Source organism: Watersipora subatra, chromosome 5 (genome assembly GCF_963576615.1).
Source record: "Watersipora subatra chromosome 5, tzWatSuba1.1, whole genome shotgun sequence".
Classification (NCBI taxonomy): Eukaryota; Metazoa; Bryozoa; class Gymnolaemata; order Cheilostomatida; family Watersiporidae; genus Watersipora; species Watersipora subatra.
This window is the reverse complement of record NC_088712.1, coordinates 52739664-52748321: the sequence shown is the minus strand read 5'-3', so window position 1 is coordinate 52748321 and position 8658 is coordinate 52739664.

The window sequence follows — 8658 nt, the reverse complement described above, 5'->3', positions numbered from 1 at the left end:
GTTGGGAATTACTGAACGACTTGTTCAATGGGCTAATCCATCTTCACGGTTAGCGAGATATTGTGTAGGCAACTCAGCTCGTTCAAGGTTTTGTGGATGGAGAGCATTGCCTATTAAGTTTGTTTGTCATCATCCACAATTCGAAGAAAATAATGGTAGATTTACAGCTCCAATTAATACTTCCACTACTCGATCCACCATCAGAACTACACACACATCCAGAATTCCTACCACCACCACAACTACACTCGCTAGTACAATTCCTACTACCACCACAACTACACTCGCTACCATCATTCTAGCAAGTGGAATCACAACTCTTCCATCATCTGAAAATCTTAAGGAAAATATAACTAATATCCCATTTGTACCAATAGCCTTAAGATTATATAATCCGAATAATGAAGAAAGAGAATATGGAAATGAAAGTTTTTCTGTAGAAAGATCCACCATCAGAACTACACACATTTCCACAATTCCTACCAACATTGCAACTACGGACGTTACCACTATTCCAGTGGGCAGAATGACAACTCAGACATCATCTGAAAATCTTAAGGAAAATATAACTGATATCTTATTCATACCAAGAGCCTTAAGATTATATAATCCAAGTAATAAAGAAAGAGAGTATGGAAATGACAGTTTTTCTGTAGACAAATTACAGGATGTCGAAATTTTTTATCATAATCACATGCTGCTGCTAAAATTGTAATCTAATTTTCATGCTTTCCTAAATTTTTATTCCACAATGAAAATAATATGTGAATATTGTATTGATTTTATTTTAATAATAGTATCTTAAAATATACAATAAAATATAAATTCTCCATCTTTGGAAATGAAGATTTTATTTCTAAAGGTTCTATTGATTTGCATATATATTCATTCAAAAAAATTCTTTCTTATAAATACTAATTGCCAGTTTTCTGTGGAGTTGAAGAGCTTGTCACTTCAGAATATTGTAATTCTTTCTTATCGAGATAGAAGTATGTGTTGCTTGACTCGCTTGTCTCATCAACTTCTTTTTGTTTTGCATCATCACTGTTTAAATATATAAAACATTGAGGATTGAGAAAGGATGAAATAAATTGATAACTATATATCTTTGGTTTTAAAATTCTCAAAATCTACTTACCAAAATATACATTGAGCTAAGCCATCGTATACGTCGTCTTGTCCACATGTACAGGAAGGTAATCCGTCTATAGGATAATCCAATGGTAAATCCAATTGCAACTCCGTTTCACTATTTTGAGAGTTTGTTTCTTTCGAGTTGTTTTTTTCATCAGTTTCCTTACCATCTTCTTGATACCTGTTTAATTTTTTGAAAAACCATTGAAAATTGAGAAAAGATGATGTATATAAAATGAATAATTATATATTCATATAAAACTTTAGAATTTAAAATTCCAAAATGTACTTACCAATGTACACATTGTGCTAATCCATCATATACATGTCCACATGTACAGGAAAGTAGTTCGTGTGTACAATATTCCCATGGTGTAGCCCAAATTTGAAGACAACTATCTGTACATTTCCATTCTGACATTTTACCCTTCTCAGAATTCTGTTAGCTTATGAAGAGTGTTATGATAATAATGATTCGTTCTCGATTGCTTTATATAGTTGAACGTCTGTAAAACGCTTGAGTGAGTTTAATGAAAATTTATAAATAGATTACAAAACATTCCTCTATGCTTACAATTTCGCGAAAATGAATTTCGCGAAATTACACATATATATTATATAGTCAACTTTCGCGAAATTAAATTTCGCGAAATTCAATTTCGCGAAATTGGATTTCGCGAAATTTCACATTATATATATTATATAGTCAACTTTCGCGAAATTGGATTTAGCGAAATTTTACATCATATATGTTATATAGTCAACTTTCGCGAAATTGAATTTCGCGAAAATGAATTTCGCGAAATTGGATTTCGCGAAATTTCACATCATATATATTATATAGTCAACTTTCGCGAAATTGAATTTCACGAAAGTGAATTTCGCGAAATTTCACATTATATATTATATAGTCAACTTTCGCGAAATTCAATTTCGCAAAAATCTGTTTACTATTTTCACCTCATTAATTCCTTTGGACACACCCATCATTCTTCAATTCATTATATAAGCGTTGCATGATCTGATGGAATATTCTGCCTCCTTAACCATCTCTTGATGCCTACTTATATACAGACTTGAGAATTTGGGTCGATCGACCGTTGATACCATAAGGCTTGTATGCTTCAGCTAGAATTCTGTTAGCCGGCTACTCGCGATTAAGTTCGTTGAGTGTCGCTGTGTTCAGGCTGTTGTGTGGACAAGCGCCTTGGCATTCGACCTGATTGTTTTCCTAGGTTTACCTATGGAATTCTCCTGTTTGGTTTGGCTTAACCATTCCATAACAGTCTCTCGACCAGTAAATAGATGAAGATAATGAACTAGTAAAGGGGCATACATGGATTAATATGTGGATTATTTTGAGGATAGCTCCAACTCAGCGTGAGTATATCAATATATAAAACTTATATCAAAAAAGTAAATAATATTCGGTTGTATTTGTTACCAAGTTTATTTCGATATAAAGTATATATGTATATTCAATTGTAAAATATAGAAAAAAATTTATGTCAGTTCTTCTAGTAATTTAACAATTTGGGAAGTTCCTTGAATATGTACATTGTCAATACCTTCATTTTCTTCGTTATTAAGACTTTTACTAATTTTTCCATTCCAATCATATCTATCTAGTATAGTTTTTTGAACTACATGATCTCGTGTATCTGTTTCAGAAATTTTTAGCATAACTGTTAGAAAATCTTCTATTGAACATCCTCTGCTCCAAAATATTGCAAAGAGAAGACAGTAATCTCCACGTGTTGTTGAAAAAAATCCTTGGAGTAGAACATCATTCCATTTAATTAACTTTATTCCAGAAAGTTTTAAGATTTGAGCGACATCTGGATATGTTGAAGGATCTCGTCCTTTTGAATCGAAATAATTAATTTCGGATTTTGTTCGAATAACTCCTATCCAGTGTTCTCCTGGTTGATAAGAATAGTGTGTGTTAAAAATATATATTCCTTCATTCGATAAAAATTGTTCTTTAAATTCATTTCTTGCACAGACAGCAAAAAAATGATTATTAGTCATGTGATCTTGGGAAAGAACATCGAAAATATTTGCTGTATTCATCCTTAGAATATGCTTCCACCACTGAGTCGAACGCTAAAGTCAGAAGCGATTTCCATCATTCCATCTTTTTGTATATATGTATTAAGATAGACATTTTCTGGTGTTGGAGCCCGAAAACCGATATCGATTGTTAGTGAAACATGTCTCATTAAATGAAAACCTTCGGATGAGAGATCTCCTGTCAAATCGAAAGCGTATATTGCAAGTCCAGTTTCATATTCAGTCAGTCCAATTCCACTTCCTTCAGAAGAAAGATCTTTTCCCATTGCATTTAGAAGTTGTACATATGGTTGAGTATACATTCTATTTTCAAAATTTGGAGTATATCGTTTTCCAAAAGGTAGTCCATCAATTTGTAGTTCTACATGACTCACATCGTAATGACCAAATTTGAAAGGATTACGATTGTATGATCCATTTTCTCCATCGTGTGATGAAAGTGAAACAAGTATTAAATTTGGTCTAAGTGTGTTATCAGCAATTTTAATTTGAGTATGGGTTAATCCAGTATTCACATTATAAGATCTGGTGTATACCCGAGAAAGAGGATACTTTGCATTAACACCATTAAGTAGTTTTTCGTTATGTAAAAGCTGAATTGTTTGGCTGATTTTTAATTTTCGAAGATGAAGTACACATTTCGTCAACTTTACTTTTCCCCCTCTTCCAGGAGCAGCTGCTGCTGCCATCAAACAATAACTTGGTTTACTTCGGTCTAGTTCTAATTTACAATTCAATCCTGGAATGAGATATCTTTCCTGTTGAAAAATGCTAAGATGGAGTCGTCCAAAAAACTCAAATGTGTTTGATCCTCTAATAAGATTCTTTCTTGCTGTAGTCGCAGTATTATCGAAATCCACACCATCTTTTTGCAAGATTATCATCTTGAAACCATCCTTCTGCTTTTAATTGGTATTGTTTTGCTTCTCTGCTATTATTGAGAAGGGTTTCTATGAACAATCTCATAGGATAATCACTTGAATTTTCAACAACGGATCCATTAATTTTGAATGTTGCTGTTTTGATTAGCGAATGAAAAAACGCATCCCCTGGTACAACATTTACGTTAGCAACAGCATTGTCTAAATTGGAACCATCGTCCTTGACTACTTTTCCTTCGATTTGCAAATATGAATTACTTAAATCGATATAGTGATCTACATCTCCAGGTATTTCAATTTCAATTGGTCCATATTCACTGAGTCGTGACGGACCTAATTCACTATAATATCCGTGCTCCACCGAACTATGTGTGCCCGGAACAACAAATATACCCAAACTTTCGTTTATCGTAAAAGGAGAACCCGATATTTTTAAACCTGTTGAACCAATCTCTCCAGAACTCATCTTTCACTATTGATGTGTGTCAATGAAATGAACTAAAAAATATTGAGATAATAATATATAAAACATTTCAAATTTTAAAAAAATATTTGGAGTGGCTTTTCTCCGTCGCTTTGCAGGTTTGCTACGGTTATTTAATTTTCTTTTCCCAGGTTTTCTAACTCTTGGAATTACTACTTCATCTGTTTCTTCTTCTTCTTCTTTTGGTCTCTCTACCATGTTATTAAGATAATTGGATGCAGCATCTAACCCTTTTTTCCCTAATGAGATAGCCGTTTTTTTTGCTAGAGGCGCAACAGCTTTTGCTAATTTTTTAAATATTCCTGATAGTCGTCCATTTCCCATCACTCTTTTTCCTTTATATGGTGTCAATCCGCCATTTCCTGTTTGATTAGACGTGTAATATTGAATGTAAAAGTTTTTTGAGTCTTCTGGAGTATATGGAATTAATATGGAATTCATTGTTTCTTTCTGAAATGAACCGTTAGTATAACCTTCCCTCCATCAAATGGTACTTTTTCTCCACCATCACTTGTTATAAGGGTCTCTATCACATCAGTAGAAATTTTATCTACTTCAACGTAATGCGCTTGACTGAATTCTGTATAAACTCGAGAGAACTTCTTTCCACTTACTGGGACAACTCGTAACAATCGTACATTTGCATCTCCAACGAGTCTGTTACTTACAATTGATGAATATACGTATAATGATGTAAATCCATAGTTGATATCCGGAGATGTGATGTTTCCGTGTTTTCCCACATTATAAGTTATCTTCGGATCTAATCCTAAGATATTTGCGAAATCTTGTGAAAACGAAACCTGAACACTCGAATCTCTTACATACAACATAGATTTGTTGGATATTTTGTCGTATTTGAATTCTATAGTTGGATGGAGATTGAAGGATTTTAGAACATCATGAGCTTGTTGAATTACTTCATCTATATCTTCGTATCTTCCATTTCCAATTTTTATGTCGAAACGACGAAATCTCCCATTAAGTTCCGCTTTTGTGATGCTTATTATCCCTTCTACTACATTTGGCCAATTATTTGAAAACGATATATTTTTTAGAGCAACTTCCCATTGTCCTTCTGTAAAATCTACATATCTGGCTAGTCTAACTGTAAAGTTTGAATTAGTATTTTTAAGAAAGTCACTAAAACTAGCATCAGAAGGAAGAGTTACGAACTCCGACATTTTCAATTCTTTCAATGAAGTTCAATTCCTTATCATCCTCTTTTATTTAACAAAATCTCTTTCATTGACCCAGCTATTGAATGAATCAGGATATCCCATCCATTTAACGAGTATTTCCTTTGTTCTTCCTCGTTTCCGAGATTTGAGAATTTTCTCGATTCGAAAAAATGCGGGTTTTTTTACTTTCTGTAGTTCATCTTCATAAAAAGTTCCATCAACCGGTTCGTTTGCCAAATCACGTAATTTATAGATAATCGGTCTTTCAAAATCAAGTACTTCTGTAATTTGAAAAACTTCAACCGTCCAATTTATTGTGAAACCTCTTTCAAAAGCTGTTCTAGCTTTACTAATACGAACGTAATCATCAATATTGAATTTGGGAGTACTGTCAGAACTATATTCTCCATTTTCATAAATCCTATTCCAGATTCTTTCTTGATTTTCATAATTTACATCATTCGGTTTTATTCCTAATGTTGTGTCAATAGTATTGTTATATGTTTTTACCATTTGTGGTAAAACATCAATATATCTACGTTCATCCGAATATGTCATGAATCTATACATCTTCATCCGTAATGTTTTGTTGAATCGTTCTATGATGGAAGCTTTAATTGTCTCATTCTCAGATGTAAACCATTTTACTTTATTTTCTTTCAAAACTTTTTTGACATCTCGATTATTAAACTCTTTTCCTTTGTCTGTTTGAAAAACTCTATAATTAGTTCCATCCAATACTTTTTTTAAGGCTTTTGCTACCAATATACCTGATTTGTTAACAAGAGGCTCTACCCATACTTTTCTTGAAAAAACATCAATCATTGTAAGTAAAAATGTAATTCCATCATTTTCAGCTCGATGAGATCTAACATCCATTAAATCAGCCTGTAATTGTTCACCAACTCCTGCAACAATTGTAGGTCTTCTTCTAAATTTCGTTTTTATTTGTTTGTGTAACGTATAAGCATCTTCACCACTTAACCAATCTCTAACTTCTTGTTCGCTTTCTTTTCTCCGAAGTGCTTCAATCAGTTTTCGTGCTCCACCTAATGAAGATGGTAGATCCGGGGTATAATAGAATTCATTTAGTAAGTCGTCCATTTTCTTCTTGTTCCTACATAACGTTTCCGTGAAGACGATCTATTCGAATTGGATTTTGATTTATTTGATAAATTCGAGTTCGACTCCTTGATAATTTTTTCAAATAAGTTATATTGTTTCACAAATGAACTTGGAAAAAAGGGAGAAGATACAATTGAACTATCTTTAACTCGAATCTTTCTTTCAAGAAGATTTCGTAAGTTCTCAGGTTAAATCTCTCCTGTAGATCCTGTTATTTTCCCGGTTAAAGAATCATAATTTCCAGACTTTTCCAATTTTTCCAGAAGTTTTTTCGCTTTAGTTTGATCTTGTTTCGAACCGAAGTCTTCAACTATTGAAAAAATGGAATAAGATCTAGAAGAATTTGACGATGGTTCTTCTTCGTTTAACTTCGGTGGTAATAATGTGTCTTCTTTTTTTGGCGAATCTTTTAAAACTGTAGAGTCTTGAGACGAATTATCTTCGGGTAATTCAGGTGTATCTTTCTTAAAAGTTTCTTTTGAATTTTGTGGAGCTGAAGGTGTTTGTGACATCATTGAAATCGGTTTTCGAATAGTCGGAGACTGTTGAATTGGACAACTCCGAATTGAATTCATTTCATCTAAAAAATTTTGAAGTTCAGCTGCATACAAATTAACTTTGTTATAGTCTGAAATAGTGTTATCGTTATTAATTTGACGCATCCTATCTCTGGTCTCCTTAACCTTACTTACTCTTGGATTTTCTAATGGATTAAAACGAAGTGACGAACTATAGCCATCATTGATAATTTTTTAATCCTGTTGACTTTTAAATTAGTTCCTTTTGTACTCGTCTTCAGAAACCAAAAAAAATTTTGTTGTGTACTTAGGAAAGCTCATCTTCCTGCTGAATGATTAATACAAGTTGAGGGATGGCTTTATAATCCGTTTCAATAATCCTCTTCCGTTTTGCAAAATCTTTCGTTTATATTTAAGCGGTTTGTTTTCATCGATAATATTCATCAACTCCTTTTTATGTTGACTCAGAGAATGGTATTGATTTTTCGTTAAAGGTACATTCCCATATATAATATTTTTAACAATTTCAAGTAATGTTCTAATTACTTCTTCTTTCATATGAGGTAAAGCAGAACTTGCAAGTTCATCGGTAAGACTGTTCAGTATTTGCAGAATTACTCTGTTTTTTTTCATTCTCTTAGAAAGTGGAGAATTATCCATGATAACTTAATTATCTTCTTTTTCGTGGTTTAAACAATCCTCCGAGCAATGGTTCAACTAATCCTGGGAGTATAGCACCCGCGATCGGACCTAGTAAAGCCGATAAAAACCCTCCTTTTTGCAAAAGTTGTTTCTTTTCCAAATTCGATGTTGTAGGACTAATCAGTCGAGCGATGTTCGTACTTTGTCGACTCAAAGCTTTATACTGAGCATCAGTTAGTCGTTCTTTTCTTTTAATGAGTAATTTCACACAATCAATAATTGCTAAAATTAAATCCGTTTTAGCATTTTTAATAATTGATTGTTGAGAAGAAATAGAATCTCCAACTAGAGATAATAAAGTTAGTAAATTTCGTTGAATTCTTTTTGTTTCAGCCATATCTATGTGATAATTTTAGTGATGTTATAGTAATCACTCAGAGGAAGATACAGAAGTAGTATGGTGATTATTTAAAGAGAACTTGGAATATATACTTGTTTTATTTAATTATGGAATACCAATCAAAATCGTTTGCTTAATTAGGCTTATAAATAATCATAGGCGTAGAGTCAACAGGAGGGAAATTTCCCATAATTCTCATTGTATCATCGGTTTCTTGTCG